Source organism: Lepisosteus platostomus, chromosome 5, assembly GCF_059453375.1.
Source record: "Lepisosteus platostomus isolate fLepPlt1 chromosome 5, fLepPlt1.hap1, whole genome shotgun sequence".
Lineage (NCBI taxonomy): Eukaryota > Metazoa > Chordata > Actinopteri > Semionotiformes > Lepisosteidae > Lepisosteus > Lepisosteus platostomus.
The window spans coordinates 45,565,938-45,586,228 of NC_142615.1; the positions used below are offsets into that span (position 1 = coordinate 45,565,938).

At 39.7% G+C, this 20,291-nt stretch overlaps 3 non-coding genes across 3 annotated transcripts; all 3 read right to left on the bottom strand.

The window, feature by feature from the left end:
- Positions 1–2,862: 2,862 nt before the first annotated feature.
- On the bottom strand, positions 2,863–2,955 carry trnar-ucu (transfer RNA arginine (anticodon UCU)). The gene is made up of 2 exons: positions 2,919–2,955; positions 2,863–2,898 (listed from the first exon to the last, which is right to left on the bottom strand). It is a non-coding gene; the product is annotated as a tRNA-Arg (tRNA).
- A 12,987-nt stretch (positions 2,956–15,942) lies between these two features.
- On the bottom strand, positions 15,943–16,000 carry LOC148667291 (U7 small nuclear RNA). Its single transcript, XR_015939060.1, has one exon. It is a non-coding gene; the product is annotated as a U7 small nuclear RNA (small nuclear RNA).
- A 946-nt stretch (positions 16,001–16,946) lies between these two features.
- On the bottom strand, positions 16,947–17,004 carry LOC148667292 (U7 small nuclear RNA). Its single transcript, XR_015938975.1, has one exon. It is a non-coding gene; the product is annotated as a U7 small nuclear RNA (small nuclear RNA).
- Between the last annotated feature and the right edge of the window lie 3,287 nt (positions 17,005–20,291).

Below are 20,291 nucleotides of genomic sequence, written 5' to 3' on the forward strand. Positions count from 1 at the left end.
ATCCAGAACCAGAAGATATTCAGACAATCAGTGCTGCTACATGAACAATATCAGACAGAACAGCCTGGACTCATGTCACATTTCCCCCTTTTATCTTTCCTCCCAGCCCTCTTAGAGACATAGAAGAGCTCCTGGTTCTCCTCTCTGTGAACTGGGCTCAGGGGTCACTGATCTGGCAGTTGTGGGCTCTGTTCCAGGTCGAAAGCAAGAAGGATCTATTAACGCTTTCCAGGACTTCCAAACTCTTCAGTATTACTTTCTTTACTGTATGTCAGCCTCCCAAAATGTTTATAAATGTTTTATGAGTGTGGAATTATCTTATTATTTATATACAGTATTTATGTAATAAACAACAGTAGTGACACTATGATCGGTATATTGATTATTTGTAGCCTATGGTCCGATGGTCGTGTCTACAATAGTGACCATTTGACCAGTCTGTAGCTCTGAGCAGTGGGACTCAGATCACACAGAAGACCCGCCTGTGTGTGATTCCATACCAGCCCTGGGATTCAGCTACTCTCACAAATGTCTCACAGACCGTCTTATAAATTTACAATTAGATGAAGTCATGTAACAGTTTTACAGATAATTTAAATAATCAGACAGCAGTTTTGGCAGTGGATACATCTCCACATGGGAGAAAGGAACTGAAATATATGTGCTCACTGTAAAGTAGGAAGAGGTGGTCAGACAAGCAAAACAACTTTGCAGATAATGTGAAGTGACATTGTTTTGTGTCAATCAGCTCACAGATTTCGCTTCATGTGCCTTAAGCTGTGCAATTTGTATGGTTGTTGAATGAGATTGATTTCTTCACAAGCCCAGTCAATTGACAGTGGAGAGCTTGCCGACACACACCTTCATGAAGACTCTCTTCATTGTCAAGTCGCCTCCTTTGCATACAATAGTAGCACCGACACTAAGAGAAAGGATGAGAAAAAGCGTTTATCAAGCGATTGCAGTGTTTGTTTGACTGAGGATCCTTGTGTGCTGAACTGGCCTCTGGAGAAGTGTAGTGCAGTAAAACAGAAGGTTTGTGTCACTCAAGATTGTTACAGAACAGAACAATACAATTACAATACTTTTATGAGAGTAAATATTACTGGTGCATCACAGTTCTTATAATGGTGAAAACAGGAGCACCTTCTCTACATTTTTGACTGAAGTATTTAAATGGAAAGAAATACTATCACTATGCAATTCATAAATGCAATTGACCTCCTCTAAATGTTCTAGTTTGATGAAACAATGTATGGAATTAGGTGACAATATCGGAATTCATTCAAATGCTCAGGATTAATTTTCAGCAACAAAAAAAGTGCTCGGAAATATTTTACAAGAATGAAACCTTACATTCACCATCTACATTAGCAGAGAACAGTAGGACAGAAGGTTAGTGTCACTGGACACTGCATCAGAGAGGCCGATCTCTTCTCCCTCATTATGCAGGCTTACCCACTCATGATGAACTGTCCTCCAGCGATACTCAGCTGCCATCATCGACTCAGACATGACGTTCATGTACATATTATACCTTAATATGGCACTGCGTTACAATAATTTGATCAAAACAACTGGTGAAAAAAAAGATAAAGACTTTGTCCAAAAAAGAAGCATTTATACCTTTCCTCTCCTACCAGCCATTACAAGTCACCTAGTTTTTAATTTAGAGCTAGATTAAAGCTCTAGTCTCTTTGGGGGTGTGAGTTGGAATCCCACTGCTGCCAAATAAGAAGCAAAAAACACACATTTGCTGCAGAAGTAACAGGAGAATTTGTGCCATTCAGCCTCATAGCGTGATGTCATTTTCTCAGGCTCATTTTTAGATGCTTGTGATCGAATCTATGATTCTTATGAGTGTGCCCTCCATAAAGGTAGCACAGATATAACGTGCCAAGTTTTCAGAGAATCGCATTAAATACAGGTCAGAAGAAGGCGACAAAGTGTCCGCTAGGCAGTTCAGCTATTTCAACGGTGTTCTCTGTTGTTTAGGTCCAGAATGACACCCGTTACAACCAGGAAACACACAGTGTCAGGCATCAAAAAGACTTCCCAAAACCCTGATCCTCTCCTTGATCCGGTGATGGCATCCAGACATTTCCTGCAACAAAGCCAGGATACGGTCTTCAACAACACGAGTGAAAGGCTAATTCCCAGCTTTTGCAATCCTTTGCAAAGAAGGACCGCATGTGCTCAGTGTTAAATGCGCTGTTCATTATTATTATTAATAATAATAATCTATACATTATATAGTGCCTTTAAAGGTGGCTTTTCAAAGTGCTTTACAGAATGAAACCAATAAAGTTAAAAAATACACAAGATAAGCAGGATGAGAATACACAGTTAGAGGAGACAATAGATGGTGGTATTAAATACAGTAGGAACAGAGGGGTAAAGAATAGTTCATTAAAGGCTCTTCTAAAGAAGAGGGTTTTGAGTCTGGATTTGAAGGAGTTTAGAGAAGGTGACTCTCTGATATCCTTGGGAATAAAGATCCAGAGCTTTGGTACAAAACAGGAGAAGGCCCTGTCACCCATAGAGTGTAGATGGACTGGGGGACAGATAGGAGACCAGAATTAGAAGAGCGAAGGTTGTGAGGTGGGGAGTAGGGCGATAACCCAGACAGGTACTGTGGTGTCAAGCCATGGAGAGCCTTATAGGTGAGCATGAGGATTTTGAAGTTGACAGGAAGCCAGTGCAAGGAGTCCAGGACAGGAGTAATGTGATCACAGTCCAGTGCTAATTTCTTTCTTGTGGCTGCTGGTTCATTTTCAACTGTGGACTCTTAAGAAGTCCTTTATTTGACTTGATCAACACTGATCCCTAGAGGATTTTGAAAGGTTGAATCAAAATGATACATGACTCTGGTGGGACTCGAACCCACAACCTTTGAATGACTTCATTCTATCAAAGCCTAGAAGTCCAATGCGCTCTCCATTGCGCCACAGAGCCAACCGATACATCGCTATATAAAACAGCTACAGAAAGCTGTAACTCATGCTTCTCCCGTTGTCTTTAAATTAAGCTCCATAAATATTGACAATGAGTGGCCTGTTGTCTACGAATAGATACCGCTGGGATTCACACCCAGGGTCTCCTGGTTTTTAGTGAGGCGTCTTAACCAGCTAAGCCATGGTGCCAAACCTGCTAAATGTTATCCACAACTTCAACCACCTGTGAGAAACGGGCAACTGCAGTGTTACGCCTGCTGGCTCAACAGATAATCCTTTTCGAAGTTTAAGGAGAGGATTTCTTTGTCAATTCAATTAAACATTTTAGAAATGCTGAACGATTGATGTGTTTCACGCGCAGAAATATTTTATCGTTACGTACTTTTTCTGTGCAGTAAGTTCTCCTTCAACTCCGCCCAACAACAGAGGTCGTTTTTAATACAGGAGTAAAGGCACACTGCACATCAGCAAAACATCCCGTACAGGTTTAGGGAGAGCGACATCAGTGATTGGAAGGTTGGAAGTTTCGGGTCACTTTTTTATTATAGATTCAAGCAGCCCTGAATACCTTTTCAAGAAACATTTCAGAATCCCAGTCACGTCCAGTATGATTGCTACAAAGGTCTACAGTATACAATCAGAATACTGTTTGTGCATTATATAAAACACACCGCCCAAAGCATTTCTAAAACAGGAATTACATGTTTCTGAATGGCCCTCCTTTATAAATAAAATAAAAGGTCTGAAGCCTGCTCCAAAGAAGCACTTTATTCAGAGCTGACAAAGATGTGATAGGAAACATCTCGGAAAATGAAGATGCAGTCATTTCCACGCGTCGCACAACAAGAGCTGAACCCACCCGACGTTCTCAAGAGAGTAAGGTGTAAGGAGTGTGGCTGGGTGGTCTAAGTGCTGGGTTTGTGCTCCATTTTCTTCGCTGGGTTAGGTTTGAATCTTGCCACTGCTAAGTGTTGGTGGGTTAAGACCTTCCTTCTATTGCGACGTCAATGGGTAAAAGCTTTGCTTGGCAGTCTGTCGAGAGACTGAACTAGGTGTTTCAAGATAGTCTTTGTCAGCTTAACATCAAGGCATAAAAAAGCCTCATTTTGTGTTCCCAACAGCAATGCTCTTTGGTCCCTTCAGCATTATGCAGGGAACAACATCTGCCGTGATCACTTTTGAGTCAGTGTGAATCGTAGTGTGCCGCAATTGTTTTTAAAATTGGTTCTGTAGTGTAAGAAAAACCGGCCGTTCAGGGACGCCAAATATGTAACTGTAGTGGCTCTCTGAAGGCACCAGTTCTGTAGGGTTTGGGCATTTACTGAGACAATTATTTATTGTAGCAGTAAATCACAAAGTTGATTCTTTTGATGGCTTTAGAGTCCAACCATGCGACATAACTCAAACAACGCACACACACAGGTGCTAATACACGAAGATACATTTATTAATACATAGAATATGCATGTAAACCTAACAGATCTTATCGAGAGGGTTATCAGAATACAAAAGATATATATTCAATCAGTTACAAAGTGTTACACATATCAAGAGGACATACGTTCAGTATATCATTCATTAAGACCGTTTCGTAAAGTGAACTTGGTTACAACTTCTACATTAGATACTCAAAACAAGTACATAACTCTTAGGAATTAAATTGATATCAACTGGTTTGGATAACAATGGAATTCTCGAGCTGTAATGCAGTGAAGTTGAATACTCATCCAATTTCTGGGGATTCAGATCTCCTGCGGGCACAAACAAACAGTTGCAGGCTGTTGCTGTCCAATCCGCGCTCTCTGGCTCGGTGCCAGGCTGTGCTGTGCGGCTTGTGACGGTGCACTGCTGATGCTCACTGTTGGCTTTAACTAGCAAAGTTTGTGCACAGGAGAAAAGATGACTGTGGGTCCCAGAAAGTCAGGAAGAGGACCGGTTCGTTCCTGATGAAGAGCTAGTTCTGAATAGTGATTCAGCTGTCCACAGTTCCGACCTGTTCACGAGGCCTGCTGCTGGTTACTCTCTGGCAACCTCCACTCTAGACTCTTAGAACAAAGGAAAGTTCTGGCACTCGGACACACTGGCCGTTCCGTGGTTGTCCGAGCTGAGTCTCAGGATGGTCAGGAGGCACGCTGCGAGAATGTCCTGCCCTTGGGAGCCTTCTGCTCCTGGGCCGTCCTGCCCTGGAATTCTCCTTTGAATTCCCTTTAGAACAGTCCACAGAATCCTCTCCAGAATCTTACTGAATCTCCCTGAATCTTACTGAATCTCTCAGGCTCTCTGTGTTGCCTGTTTTTACCTGGAGGAACTTCAGCTCGTTGATTGGCTGAAAGTTCCATGGGCATCAGAGTCCCACGTGGGTTACTCGGCCCTACCAGCCCCTGATTGGTTGATCAAGGTGAAATATGAGTCACTTACTCCTGACACTTAGGAATGCAGTCCAGATGTCCAACTGGCACTCCCTAGACAGATAGGCACCAATGGATGACCATTGATCATGATAGCCAGGCTTAGCTAAGTGCATCCCCTTTGGGAGCTGTCCTTATCAGGAACCTTAAATCAGCCTGCATGAATAGTTTCTCTGTGGCTGCACCACAGAGATGAACACAGAAATGGGGCCTCATTTGGGAAGGCTCAGAACACTTAATTCTTTCTTATTAATAAGCCTCGCCGCTACAGTAGGCATGGTGCATTTGTCTGTGAAACTTGAATGCTGTGCTTTTTCACGCAGAATCATCGGCAGGAGCAAAGCTTATTCAATCTTTGCGCACAGTGCTCCATCAGAAATACTTTGTCCAAGTTTTGAAGAGATTGTGGGATTCTCTGCACACGCTCACATCGCGTACCTCAGACAACACCACCATTCGATGGGAAATTGATTCTACTTCTTGCAGTTGTTCCTGTGGTTGTGATAGTTACAAAGTTGCACTTTCCTCCACCTTCTGCTATAGTATTCATTGGGTGAGCTTCATCAATTGGCTCAGAAAGGTCAACTGTGCTTCGGAAAAAATCAGCAGCAGTGTCTTTATTTTGTCGGTGAGTATGGCTGTCTTTTAAAGCACATGAAAAACACGAGTTTGTGGATTTCTCCAAATAGCAACGAATTCAGCTGTGCAGAGCCTTACTGCTTTCAGAGGGTCTTTTACCGACGCTGCTGTAGTAGAGAAGTGACATAATCACAAACGCAACCATTTGTGCTGGCTGTTTAACTAAGTATTAAGCTTTTTTAACTATCACATGATTTTAACTAATTTAACATCATCTCCAGAAGAGCACCTCGCACTGCTCACTGAGCTGATGTATGTGCCCATTTCTCAAAAAATTAAATATCATCTGAACTGATTTTTTTCTACTTTAAATGCTTTCCTACTCTTTTAATATTTCAGTTAAATCTTTTATTTTGAAGTACTTTCCATTGATATTAATCCTAGTCCCGATGAATGATTCTGGGACATGGTGCGTCTTGAATAATGTTCTTATAGGTTTCAGTTTGGAAAAGTGCGCTTTCCAGAAGCTACCGAAACCTCTAATGGTCACACAAAGCTTAATGCAATAGCAACGTTTGGGGTTGAAAAAGAATATAACTTGCTATGAATATGAACACTGTTCCAGGAGGCGTGTAAGGACTATTTTGGCTCAGATCACCAATTTACCTTACATTTCTGATCCATTAATATCGCTATTGAATGCTAAAGGTAGGTCCTGGCAATACTTCTTGAGATCTTCTTTAGAAAAATTAAAAAAAAATATATTTCCAGTACTAAACAAAAAGTAAAAAATACTGATTACGTGCAACTGATAAAATCTCTCTTCCAGGGACGTTGTAGCTACATGCAAATTACAATGGAAAACTTTATCAGCTTTAAAAGTTTCTTTTGCATTTATAAGACGATCAGCATGACACTCAAAACATACCTGTATTCAGTAAGCGGTGAGTCTGCTGGCTGAGCAAGTTGCCTCCTCTACACACAATAGCAGCCCTGACGCTAAGATAAATGAAAAGAAATTGCTTTTATTGGGCACTTTTCATATCCGATGAGCTTGACATCTCCCAAGGGCGATGGAGTTTTTTTGCGACACTGCTTTTCCCTTTTTTCTTCTTTCTGTACTCTGATGGAAAAAAAAAGAGAAATCATGTAAGGGAAAAATGTATTTTTTTCATGGAGAAAACGTGCACCAGGAATGTTTTGTTGAAGAAAGCATCTTTTTCTTTGAATTCTAAATCAATCAGAATTTCAAAGTGAAACACAAACCCTTTGTCTGTATTAAAGAGATGATATTTTAAAACTGATAAAAATGTAGAAAACACGTTTCTCACTTAGAAATTTAGGATGGGATTATTACTATTACTAGTAATTACTAGTTGCAGTGCTGAACTCACCATGGTGCAATTCAGTTACATGATTGGCCAGTGGTTTCATGGATAACGCGTCTGATTTTGCTTCATGAGATTGGAGGTTCGACTTCTACCGGGTTCGTGTGTTTTTAAATCAGGCTACTCAGAAATAGAAGTCCATTATGTGAATGAACCGCACCTGAAAGCAAACGTTGGTCAGGTTTCTTTCTTTCCAGCATGAAATAGCAAATCGTTACAAAAAGCACCAGCTAATGTCCAATAGCATTAGTCATTTTAATTAATGAATATACTGTAAGGTCTTGGTACATGGGATTGGATTTCATCCACAATTTAAAAAAGGGCAAATTATATTTATAGGCTTCAGACACATTTTAATACAAAAGTGACCTAAAACTCTGTAACTTTCAGGTTAGTTTGAACCTGTAATGAAAAAGGGGCCTGAAACTTCCATTCTGTGATGTAACTGTCTCTAAAGTCGGACGTGATGTTTCACGGATGTGCAGTGTGCCTTTTCTCTTGTCATGTTCAAAATGACTTGCTGTGTAATTTCCTGAATGCGTGTCCTGTACTGCTCTGTTATTTCATTTAGATTATCTATGTGGTGTACAGATAAAACCAAACGGCATGGTCTAATTCCTGGGTTCGGCACCAGCTGAACCTGAACATACATCATCCGATCTCAACATGATTTGAACACACAACCTTTTGATGTGGTATCAGATGCACTACCATCACACCACTCCCCATAAGTGCTTTTAATTCCCCCAAGGAGAAAAATATTTTTTTTCATTCTCTCCTGTGAGAAGCACCGCTCTTCCAACGAGGGTCTCTTCTTCCCAGACCACAGATTATTTTTCCTTTCTGGCTCTCACACAGAGGGCAGACACACTGTCTCCACTAATGTGTTTACTACATCTATAGATCTGACCCCCTTACAGCCCTGATATTCCTGGACAGGATCCCATATTGAGCAGTATTTCTCGCGTTCTGAACTTACAGTGTGTACACAATGTACTTTATACACAAAGTAAGTGTTTTCGTAACTCTTGGACGTTTTGTCAAAATGTTACTGGCATGCCAAAATCGCCCCCTCAACTGAACAGTCCCACCCCCCTCAGTTTTGGATAAATTGTCAATGGTCAGATAACTACACTAACTCCGAATTCACAGTTACTACATCAGACTGTTTAATGTGCAGGAGGGCTATCTGTCCAGGAACAGCACGTTACATAGTGTCTATGTTTTGGGGTGTCAACATTATTATGACCTTATTTGCTCAGGTGGACCAATGCCTTGCAGTAGTTTATCCTTATACTTACAATCGTTATATAACTAGGACTGTAGTTATAGAAGTTTCTACTTTCTGTTGGTTTTACAATGATTTCTTAATGATTCAGAACCTCGTTACCGTTGATGTTGTTGCAAAAAAGAACACATATGGTTGATGCTCCAGGCAAAAATAATCACGTGAGTTCTGATGAACGTGGAACTGTTCTTCATCACTAAATACCAGATTGCTTGTCGTTATCTTCTAACATGAAATACTAATCAGTGGCATGCTTGCGAGAATTCACTTGGATGGTTGCAATGGCTCCATTTAAACCGAAATATCACTACCCCCCTCAGGATTTCAGACCTCCCCCCCCCCCCCTACAGATCATTCCCCTGGCGCCAGTCCTGGGTATAATGATGAACATAGCTGCCTTGCAAGCAGTGAATCTGGGTGTGATTCCCACCTGACCCATCAACAAACCTTTTCCAATGAATCTTTGATCAATTTAAAAAAGTCTTGAAGCTGGTAGGCTAGGGAAGAAGCACTGTTTGAGTGCACTGAGGAAAATGTGCTACTGTGCTGTGCTGCTCCAGTAGCGCAATTGGTCAGTTGTGGTGCTTTTATAGTGGAGTTATACCGAGGTTGTGAGCTCAATCATCACGTGGAGTATGTTCTGTTTTCAGCTGCAGAAACGTGCTGTTGAATTTATGTCGGTTCTTGTGTTACTTTTTCCTCTCGATGGAGCTGTATTAATGCAGGCACACCTGCTTCCATGTCAAGTTATTTTATCGTTGCTTACAAACCAACACACTGCAGACACCTCTGATATTGTCACTGCTTGTGGGCCACGTGTTCCTGCTGTCAGCCTACCATGATCATACACCTATAGAAATATTACTGCTGTAGGACAGGAGCGAAGAAACAAAACGAAAGCACACCAAGTTTAAAAAGGTCAAAATGTGTCAAAGCCCTTCCTCGAGGAGAATGGGGTTCAAACCTACTTGTGCAGAGTATCATGTATTAAGAGGAGATTGCCTTAACCACTAGGCCACCTCCATACACACTTCAGCCCCCTCCGGACATGAGTTGCCTCTTTCCCCATACTCAAGGGTAATTTTCCTCTTCCACCTACAATTTCAACATTTACCTTGTGAGATGTCAAACCACAGAGCCTGTGCTGCGCTTCAGTGTTAGCTGTAGTGGACACCCCATTGAACATAAAAAGCATATTGAACTCCTTGGACATAAGCCATTTCTCGTCACTTTTCTCAGCGAGCAGGCTCAGCGCACACTGAATACAGGTGTCTCAGAGCAATTGAGATGTGTCGAAGTGGCTGTAAAAGGGATATTTGATGCCAGTGCCGTGGCTTAGTTCTCCGACAGCAGGCGTAGCGGCGCGCCGGTTGGAGTATTCTCGGTCGCATTTAATGGGAACGTCATGGCAGCGTCAGCTCAAACCACCAAATGGAGACAGGCGTGCCGACAAGCTGACCCTGCTGATGCGGGATTAACACTAGGATGCGAGAATGCTGTGGCTTAGTTGGTTAAAGTGCCTGCCTAGTAAACAGGAGATCCTGGGGTTGAGTCCCAGTGGTGCCTGTCTTGCCACACAGTTTATCATTATGGACAGCAACATGCTTCTACATTAAATTTAATGGAAGTGTTCATTTAATTTTTGGAGCAACTTGTTTTTAAACAAATCCATACAAATTGCGAAAGATAAAATACTCATCTGTTTTGTCAGTGCAGAGGAATTACTGCCAGCTGGCAAGGAAACAAAAATGATTTTTTTGTCTTTAGTCAAAAACCTGTGAATGTAGAAAAAAGGTGATGTGCGTTAGTTTCTATGGCACAGTCAGTCAGCATATCCTTCAGTTAAAAATAACGTTGGTAAATCAAAAGTCCCCAGAGACGCATTTCAAATTAATCTGACCTCAACACCATCTCCCCTAAATATGATGGGGTTTCTTTGGATGTCTTTAAGCATCCTGATAGTTGCAGAGATTTCAAACTTTTGGCTAACTACAAGAAGTTAATAGTTGAGTGCCTAAGTCAATATCACCGGGAATGTGACTATGTAAACTTAAATAGTATTCAAAATATTGCAATTTTGTTGTAGTTTAAAAAGATATTTTAGCTGGGGATCCTCAAATGATGAGGGTAGAAAAGAGAACTATTCGACACCATCAGGAGTGCTTAACGTGTGATAAAAGTGTTTTTTAATCACAAAGTGAAAATAGTGAATTTGTCTTTCACTTAGGCGTTCATCAAAAGCTCATTAAACAATGAAAGAGAGGCTCGTGTTCCGAATTCTCTTCTTGTCTCATTGTCTTGCTTTGATTTTTAAAATGTACACTGTTGGCTATTCACTCTTCCTAACACGATTAAAGAGCCGAGTTTAGTTCAGAGGTAAAGCATCTCATGCATCGTATGAAGCTCTGTTTTCTATCACCGGTGTCTGCACTCTGGATTTCTTTTTAAGCGCAATATCTTTTCTGTGATTTCTTTCGTTTGAATTCCCTCATGTGTGAATTTCAGCGCGACACATAAACTCGTTTGTCTGTTTTTAAGAGATGCAATTTTTAAAACAGACAAAATGAAAGACTGTTTAACTAAATACACATAGAAAACATGCACCTTATTGAGAAAATTTGGACTGGGGCGATTTATTATTGTAGTGGTGCAAGCTCACAGTGGTGCACTTGAGGAATGCGGTACAAGGGCCAGTGGTGCATTGGATAACGCATCTGATTATGGATCAGGAGACTGTAGGATCGTAATGCTCTTAAACCCAATACCATAACCGTAGTGTGTTCATTCTGACACAACCTTTCTATCGACTGAATAAGCCTCCTGTTCCATCTCCATCTTCTTCCCACACATTCCGGCTATTTCAGCACCGTTATTGTTGGACTGCAGTCACAGATACGTAAGGGACACTATTCCGAAGAACCGTCTTAAATAAATAACGTTGCAAAAGGTAACAATAATGTTTTCTTAATGTAACCTTACATTTGGCCGTACAATACAATTTTCTGTACCCTCAAATAAAAAAAAATCTTACTGCTTTCTCCTGAGAAACACAAGTGTAGTGTCAAATCACAATAAATAATACAACAAATATACTAAATTAACACCCAGATATGACAACACACAGCTATGACAGAACACATTGAAGACTTAAAAGCCCTTTAAATTTTTATTTCCTTAATTTCCATTCTCTTCCCTCCCCAGGATAACTGAAAACTAACTATAATAAAGACTGTATATGCATTACTTGTAATACAGCTACTAATAAAGATATACATGGAACTTAATTATTAATAAATAACATTTGTATTACTAAAGATGTGTTATGATAACATTCATTGTGAATATTTGTGGTGTCTGGAAAGCAATTTTAGTTAAATATAATAATAATTTTCAAGCAAGTGGTGCATAAGCTTGTTAATTAATGAGTACATTATTTCCATTACATTCAAGACAGTTCTAATGTGATCAATTGTTCTGCTTAGTCCGCTACTGAGTTGCTTAAAACCTATGAAGAGGTGGTTTAAGCTAGACTCCTAATGCAGTAACATCTAATGGGCAGCAGCTGTTATTTTAGGTTTGTTGCAATTGAGAACAGGTTTAGTACAGAGCTGCTGACAAATTTCAGTGGAGTTTATTGTATATAAGTTTATTGCAATTGACCCATTGTAGCTACCAATCAGCAGCAAGGAAAAACAAACTTCACTTGTGCCTTTTAAAAAAAGGGAAACAGAGTAGTAGTTTATGTGGTAATTTCAGGTACAATGTAAGAACTAAAGTTAACTACTCCCATAGTAATGCGTGGGGTCCTATCAATAGAAAATAAAATGTTGTAACCCGAAAACACAACAAACACAAAACGAGAAGTCTTCCAGGAACCTAGGTAAATCCCTGTAGTAGTCTAACAACTATGAAAAAAAAACAACCAAACGCAACAACTTCAAAAGAAAAAGAAAACAAAACATTAAAAACAAATCTGGGGAACAACAAAAACACAGAATCTAATGCGAGAGCTTTTTCAAGTCTTCAGTGCTCCTCTCGTCTCAGTATACCTCTCTCATATATTTGTTTACAGGTCAGCTGGAGGTACACAGCTGATGGTAATTTAAGTAGTCACAAATTATAGTACATTATATACAATATTGTAATCAACATATGGCTAATCATCAACTACTACTAGATCTTCACAAATCAACCAATCAGACATACCCATTACACATTTTCACATATTAACTGCACTTTTCTACAGTATTTGCTCAGTCATAGAATACAAAGTGACCATATTTCAAAGTTCAAAAGTTGTAGTAACTTTTTAGAACATGGAGCTTTTTGTAAAACACTTTATTTTGGCATTAAAAGATCAGCAAGATTATACATTATAAACTAAAAAAAGAAAGTATGCCAGAGGTGGATCCTATTAATCAGATGTAAGCTGTCATATAATGACCTATCTGTAACCTAGAATACTAGTAGTGAATATTTTCCACACCACAGAGAGAATATAATATCATACCAGTAGGTTTTGATTGTCCATGTTGTCAAAGACTTGCTTGTGTGTACAGGACTCTTCCATTGTGCTCAGCCTCTTGATGTGGAATTGGGAGTCCACCTGTTCTGTACACTTTCCCACACGCCTCAGTTCATCTCTGATCTCTATCAGGAGACCCAATACCCAAAACTCTGAAATCATTCACATTTTGTATCAGCATTTGAAAGGAATTAGGTCAGGATTTTCTTACACTATTGTTACATTAGCATAACTGTAGTGTTGTTAATGTGCTACATGCAATTTATAATCCTGAAATTGTTAAATTTCCACATTTGTAGTTGATGTTGTATGATCTTCACCTTCACAATATTTTGATGTGCCATTTATTGCTTATTAACGTACTATTTTTAATCAAAATAATATTAAGTAAGACCTGTATGTATTTAAATAGTATTATTATTATTTAGGAACAAGTAATAGGTTTATTCCATGCTGAAAAAAAGAAGAAAGAGAACACAACGTTTCGGCCGTGGAGCCTTCTTCAGGTGTGAGAGAGACAGGGCAGTAGGCAAAGGTATGACGAAGAGATCTAGAAAAAGATTTGGAGGAAGGCATAGTGGGTCGCAGCAGCTGTAGGCGGTAGTAGTTCAGGTGGGTAGCTGCGTCAGCATGCGTAGGCTGCAAAGCTGTCTTTGTTGTTTGCCATTTAGGTTAAATACTGTCACGTTTTTCTCAGCTATCCTCTTTTGATGAGTAAGTATAAATAATAATGCTGTCTGCATTAGCCACCCACTGTTCCAGCATGAGTGCACAAAGAGGAGTGGTAGAGTGTTACTGAGATGTCATTCAGAAGGGAAGTGATCCAGCTTAGCTCTCTGAGGTCTGGTAGATACATTTTCCATATGAGTAATGTAGGATCAACTTCTTCAGGCTGGAGGAAGGGCTCGCATTTCGGCAGCAGTAACTGACTGAGAAGTGACTCCAAGGACCTGGTCTTATCAGGTTGCTTTGGCACGTTTGTCAGTTCTGCTGAAATGGCCTGTCTATAGGGATATTTAGGAAGGAGAGGAATGACTATCTGAAAGGTGCCATGATCTTCTGGCTGTTTGGCGTAATCATGAATGACACGGTAAATGCGTGTTCTTGCAATAAGAGAAACAAGATCCATAAAACACTGGCAGAAGTACAAAACTTGAGCGGATAAAAAGACACCTGTTTCTGCCTGATTTCAAACAGGGGATCTTGCGCATGTGTGATGAATGTGATTGTTACGTCCCAGTGTGTGGTCTGTGTGTGTTTTTTTTTTTTTATGTTCCACACTGCTGACCTTTGATTGTTCTCCCTTCCCCATTGGCCCACCATTACAGCACTGTTCCGTATGACATCATCATCAATCAGCCTCTCAGCCAATCAGACTGCACCTTATTCAGCATATAACATGGAGGTTTTCAGGAAGGAGAAGCCTTTCGTTTGACTTTGGTCCTGCTTCGTTTTTGCTTCGCTTCATTTTGTTTTGGTTATCGCTTCGCTTCTGATTTTGTTTCGGCTTTGTTGGTTTGTTTTGCTTTGTGTGTGTATTTTCGTATAACTTCGGCTTTCTTGTGTTGTTGGTTTCTGTTAGTTTCTTTATACTTTCGTTTGTTTGTGTTATCCTTGTTTTGCCATTACCTTGCCCTAATGTGTTATATGTTCAACCTTTGTGTTCTATTGTACACTGTTCCTGTTGATTACTCTCTTCCCTTATTTGTATTCCTGGTTCACTTGTGTTTTTGTGTGAACTTTTGTGTATAGTTTAGTTTAGGTTGTTGGGTACATTCTACGCACTAAGTTGATTTTGTATTACTAACACTAGTTTAGTACGGGTGAGTGCCATTTGTCTTGTATGGTTTTGGGTAGTCAGTGGAGGTTGGCTAGGGTGTTGAAGATGCCGAAGACCGTGTGTTTCGGGTTTTCTGTAGTCAGATTAGCTTTCCCTCACTTTCCTAGCCAGCTCCATTTTGTTTGTTATTTTCTTTTCTTTGGCACCACACTAGTTCCTTACCCTGTGTGATATTGTGTCCTACCAGTCACTTATTCAACTTAAAATCATCACCTTTGCACCAACCCTTGTTATTACGCTTCCTAGTCCCTCACCAGAACCCACCTGCTTCCAAAAATTATCCTAAATGTTACACCCCTTTACCCATAGACACTTGGGGTTGTAACAGTGATAATCACAATATTACAGAAATGACAGCAGCATTGAACGTGGCGAGACGTAGAACATTGTTAATTCTCTTCAAATACTCACAGTCTTCTGCTGTATTAATTTACTGTGCTCATCAGGCAGTAACAAACCTGTTACCTACACACTGTTTCTAGAGTTGGATAGGTGACTCCACATTCTACAGCTCTCTAGCAATAGAGGAAGTCAGACTACAGAAATGGAGAAAATCTCCTCTTCAGAATGTGGAAATATATTCCTGAGAGAAGTCCTTTCTCGAAGTTCAACACTCCCTGCAAGTCACCCATTCCCCCCTTGCGCAGTGTAGTGGTTACCACATTCTCTTATCACAGCAAAGGGTTTCTGTTTGAAAGCGGGCGAAAACAAGTGATCACTTTTCTCACAATTGTCACTGCTGACGTTGCTTTATGGGTCTATTTTCTATACTGTGCTGATCAATTGGAAACTAAAGGGTGAAAAAGACACGTTCCCACACCTAAGGTTGAACCCAAGTAACCACAGTCAAATACCAGGAATACTACAGAAGCACACAGCTATATCAAGATATCCAAATGCAAGACCCTATTTATATTGTTTGAGAAATATTAATACAGATGTTTGTTTTTCACCAAAACACTAGGCTTTCTGACTTCAGAAAACCGTCTAAACAAATACTAAAAGAGCAAAAATTCCACTTCCTGAAGGAAACAAAAACACATGTACCTTACCAAACTTTGAGTACAGGCGATTCAGGGTGATAATACAAGACCATTTAAAATTAAACAAATAAAACCTGTCAACAGGCAATCCTAACTACTAATAAAAAACTGAAGTGGCAATACACAGTAGGTGATATTTGGGTGTAAATTAAATCCATGCAAGAAGAGAGTTTAGTGTTATTCTTCCAAATCTGATATGCAAATGAGAGATCTGGCTCAGCCAATCACAAAGCTGCCATGGTCTGGAATGGAGCTGCTCTCCTCTTCTTGTTATTGTTAAAAAATGTAAACAAATGACCTGGAATTTAAACACAACCATTAGATTGTAGTTTGACAGATAAGCTTGTGAACCTTCTCATAAGATATGAAGGACAAGGACTAAAAGAACAATAAACCCTGTAAAGAAAGTTTACTGAAGCTGACATATCCTGCCTAACACAAGATTTCAAGAATGTAAGAGCATTTCAAATTGAACACAAAACGTGTAAAATGGCTTTCAAACTAACCTGCTCATAAAGAAGATGTAGAAGAATGTGGTTGTAACGTTCAGTGCATATAAGAAAGAGACCACATGGTTTTGTTTCAAATGTTGTATGCAAATATGATATCTGGCTAACCAATCAGAAAGTACTTTGCTTATCCAGCATCCTATCAAACAACATTTGCAGATTTACACACAGTAGTTCATTTAACAGTTTCAGAAATATACATGAACAAACGCAACTGTTTGTTAGGTTTTACATCTTGAAATTAAAGGCACAAGAAAATTCTGTGCAGGTGGCCAGAGGAAAGAGCTTCACTAAAAGTCAGCTGACAACAGCAGTGTTCTTGAAACTATCATACAAGATCTTTTTATTCATAAAAGTCCCAATTAAATTGTTTGAAAATTATTGTTAAACACATCTATTTTTTTACCAGAAAACAGGCTTTCTGACTTCAGAAAGCCTTCTAGACAAATACTAAAAGAGCAAAAAATCCAGTTGGTGAAAAAAAACAAAAACACATATACCCTACCAAACCTCGAGTACAGGCCATTCAGCGTGATAATACAAAACAATTTAAAATTAAACAAATAAAAGCTGTCAACTGGTAATCACAGCTACTCATAAAAAAAATGAAGTGGCAATACACAGTAGGTGACTCTTGAGTGTAAATTAAATCCACTAAATTTAGTGTTATATTTCCAAATCTGATATGCAAATTAGAGATCTGTGCCAGCCAATCACAAAGCTCCCATGGTCTGGAATAGCGCTGCTCCCCTCTTCTAGTTATTCACACTGGTGTTAGGTTGCATATTAGCACACCATCTAATTCAGTTGTTTCAGAAAAAAAAGTAAACAAATAAACTGGATTTATTTGTTGGAGCTTCACCAATCTGTTTTTCCACCAAATAAATTGGCTTTCTGACTTCAGAAAAACCTTCCATTTATTTTTTAAGAACTATTTTAATTTCACAAACAAATACAAAGAATCACAAAATAGGAAACTTTAATAAATATACTGAAGTGGAAATCTAATAAGTAAATTGATTCTTAAAAATGTAGAGAAATATATTGGTGCTTTTAGATAATATATTTCAAGGATGTAACTGCTGTGCTACAGAATTTTAGAAAACAGTTCGTCAACAAAGTACACTGTTTAGGTTAGTTTAGAAGACAATGTACCAAAACAATATATGCTGTCTGGGTCATTAGAATTAGCTGAAAGTAACTGATAAGCTTTGAATAACAAATCTAGTTTTTCTTCTCTCGCTCTATGATGTAATCTGTTTTCTCTTAGAGAAAGGGGAAGTTTTAGAAGGGTCCAAGTGCTGAACTTTTTTACAGCGCAACGTCTTATAAAAACCCTGTACTGCTTGTAACAAATTGAGTCTCTGGTTGCACTTTGCGAAGTGGCAGCAGGGCTCCCAATATTGCAATATTGAAATAAAGATCTTACTCAGGTGAGAACTCTCTTTTGTGGCTTCCTTGATAGTTATATTTCCATGACAATACCCAAAACAATATATATGAAACCATCTCTTTAGGTTATAGTGCTCTAATAATGGACAGGGCCAGGCTACCTGCTCCCTTGACTGGAACCTCAATGCCTTTGAACACCCCCATGTTCCTCAACCTCCTGTTTTTATTCCGTCAGCACCTCTGAACTCAGTTCCATGAAGGACTATAGAATACTGGCTTAGCCAGGTGCGAATGTCCTCCATCTTTGCAAACTCTGAGAACAAAACTTCATGCACAGTTGAATGTGGATCTTCCCATGGGCCTGAACTATCACTCTTTTTGACTCAAACAACTCCACACATTGTTCAAAGCAAGGGGAGGTAGCAGTAACAACTTCAAACGTTTTCTCCACATTCTACAGATCTCTAGAAATAGAGGAGGTCAGGCTGCAAAAGTGGGGGAATGGAAAAAATCTCCTCTCCAGAATGTGGAAATATTTTCCTGGATTGAGTCCTTTTCTCTGCAAGTCACTCCTCCCCACCTTGTGCAGTGTAGTGATTTTCACGTTCTCTTAACACACTGAAGGGTTTCAGTTCGAAAGCAGGAGGAAACAAGCGATCTCTTTTATCAAAAGTTTAGCTCTCCTGACAGTGCTTAACGGGGCTCTTTTCTACACTGAGCTGCTTATTTGGAAAACATAAGGGAAGAGAAAAGTTTCCCTTATTGGGAGTTTAACCCAGGCCACCTGGGTGAAAATCCAGAATCCTAACCACTAGACCATACAGGAGCACACAGCCTCACAAACAATGTGTAATTTCTGTCTTTATAGCACACTTGTTCCATAGCTAGCTGGCACTCAGAGTACTGCAAGATCTATTTACTGAGAATTAGTTGAAGTATAACGTCAGGACTATAACCCCAGCTTTCAGGGGGACTGCAACCTTAACACAGAGCCTTAGACCACTCAGAAAAGGTTTGTTGGCTTTTATAAGTAATTACATGTGTGAAATCTATGTCTCTCAGGCCTGTGAGACTACATCACAGAAGTGCAAACTTGGAGGATGGGCTTAGTAGATAGGGCAACAATTGCGACACGCGCCAAGCCTCTTATGTCCACTGCACATGCAGACTTTGAAAGGGGTCTCAGATTTTATGGGTACTCAATTCTATACGACACTGGCAAGACGGAGTAAAGGAGCAGACCCTTTAAGAGACAAAAACAACACATTGTTACAGCCAATGTTAATTAAAAGGGCAGCACAGCGTTGGAACTACTGTCACGGATGTTATAAGGGCATACCGTGGAATGGCCAGGAGAGCAAAATAGGCCCTATGTGTAGTGGCAAAACGGGTGTTAGCCCGTTTAGGAGGTCAGATGATGTCGGGTAGAAACTTAAGTCCTCAGGTTGCGGAGGAGATGGCCTGGTGCTAGGCAGGTCTGAAGACATATGAACCCTCAATACTGAATGAGGAGGAAAGGGTGACCCGGAAATATATAGCCCCAGACAAAGACAAACCAGAAGGACAAGCAAAGCACAGGGAAACTAGGACAGGACAGAGTGGGAGCGCCCTCTAGCTGTAGAGGGTGTGACAACTATTAGTTTTGAGTGATTGAAATCCATTTTCAATGGTGCTTTTCCTGCTCATAACATTACCAGTGAGAAAGAGGATTGTGAAACCCCCATTGCTTAAACAGCGAGTGCGTTGGTGGTTATAGTAAGAAGTTTCCATAAAATTAAGCATTATATTTTTGTAATACGTTTAGTGCCTATAAAAACTATTCACCCCCCTTGGCCTTTTCACATTTTATTGTGTTACAGTATGGAACCATGATGTATTTAACTGAGAATTGTTGCACTCATCAACACAAAGTGCTCTATAATATCAAAGTGAAAAAATTCCAGACATTTTACTAAGTCATCAAAATAAAAAACACTAACCCTAACACTCAATACCCAGTTTATAAGGTGAAAAATTATGCTTGAAGCACAGCAAAGTTCTAAAACCAGCATTTGAAAAGCACCCAGAAACATAAAATGTCCAGTTCTCAAAAGTAAAATCTTTAGCTTTGAAAGATTGTTATCCATGTTTTCATTTTTTCTTTTTTTACATAACATGCTTTCGAGAAATAAACCGCCTATTACAATGAAGGCAGCATTAGCAAATGTGCATCTAGCTTTGTTAAATAAAATCAGGACGTTTACCTGTCTCAAATTGATCACTCTTTGCAGGAACACTACGGAAACCCAGGGATGTGAGCTGGGAGAATTGACTCTTACAAAGAGTGTTGACCTAAGAGAAAAGGACTCCTCCTCTCAGTAATACA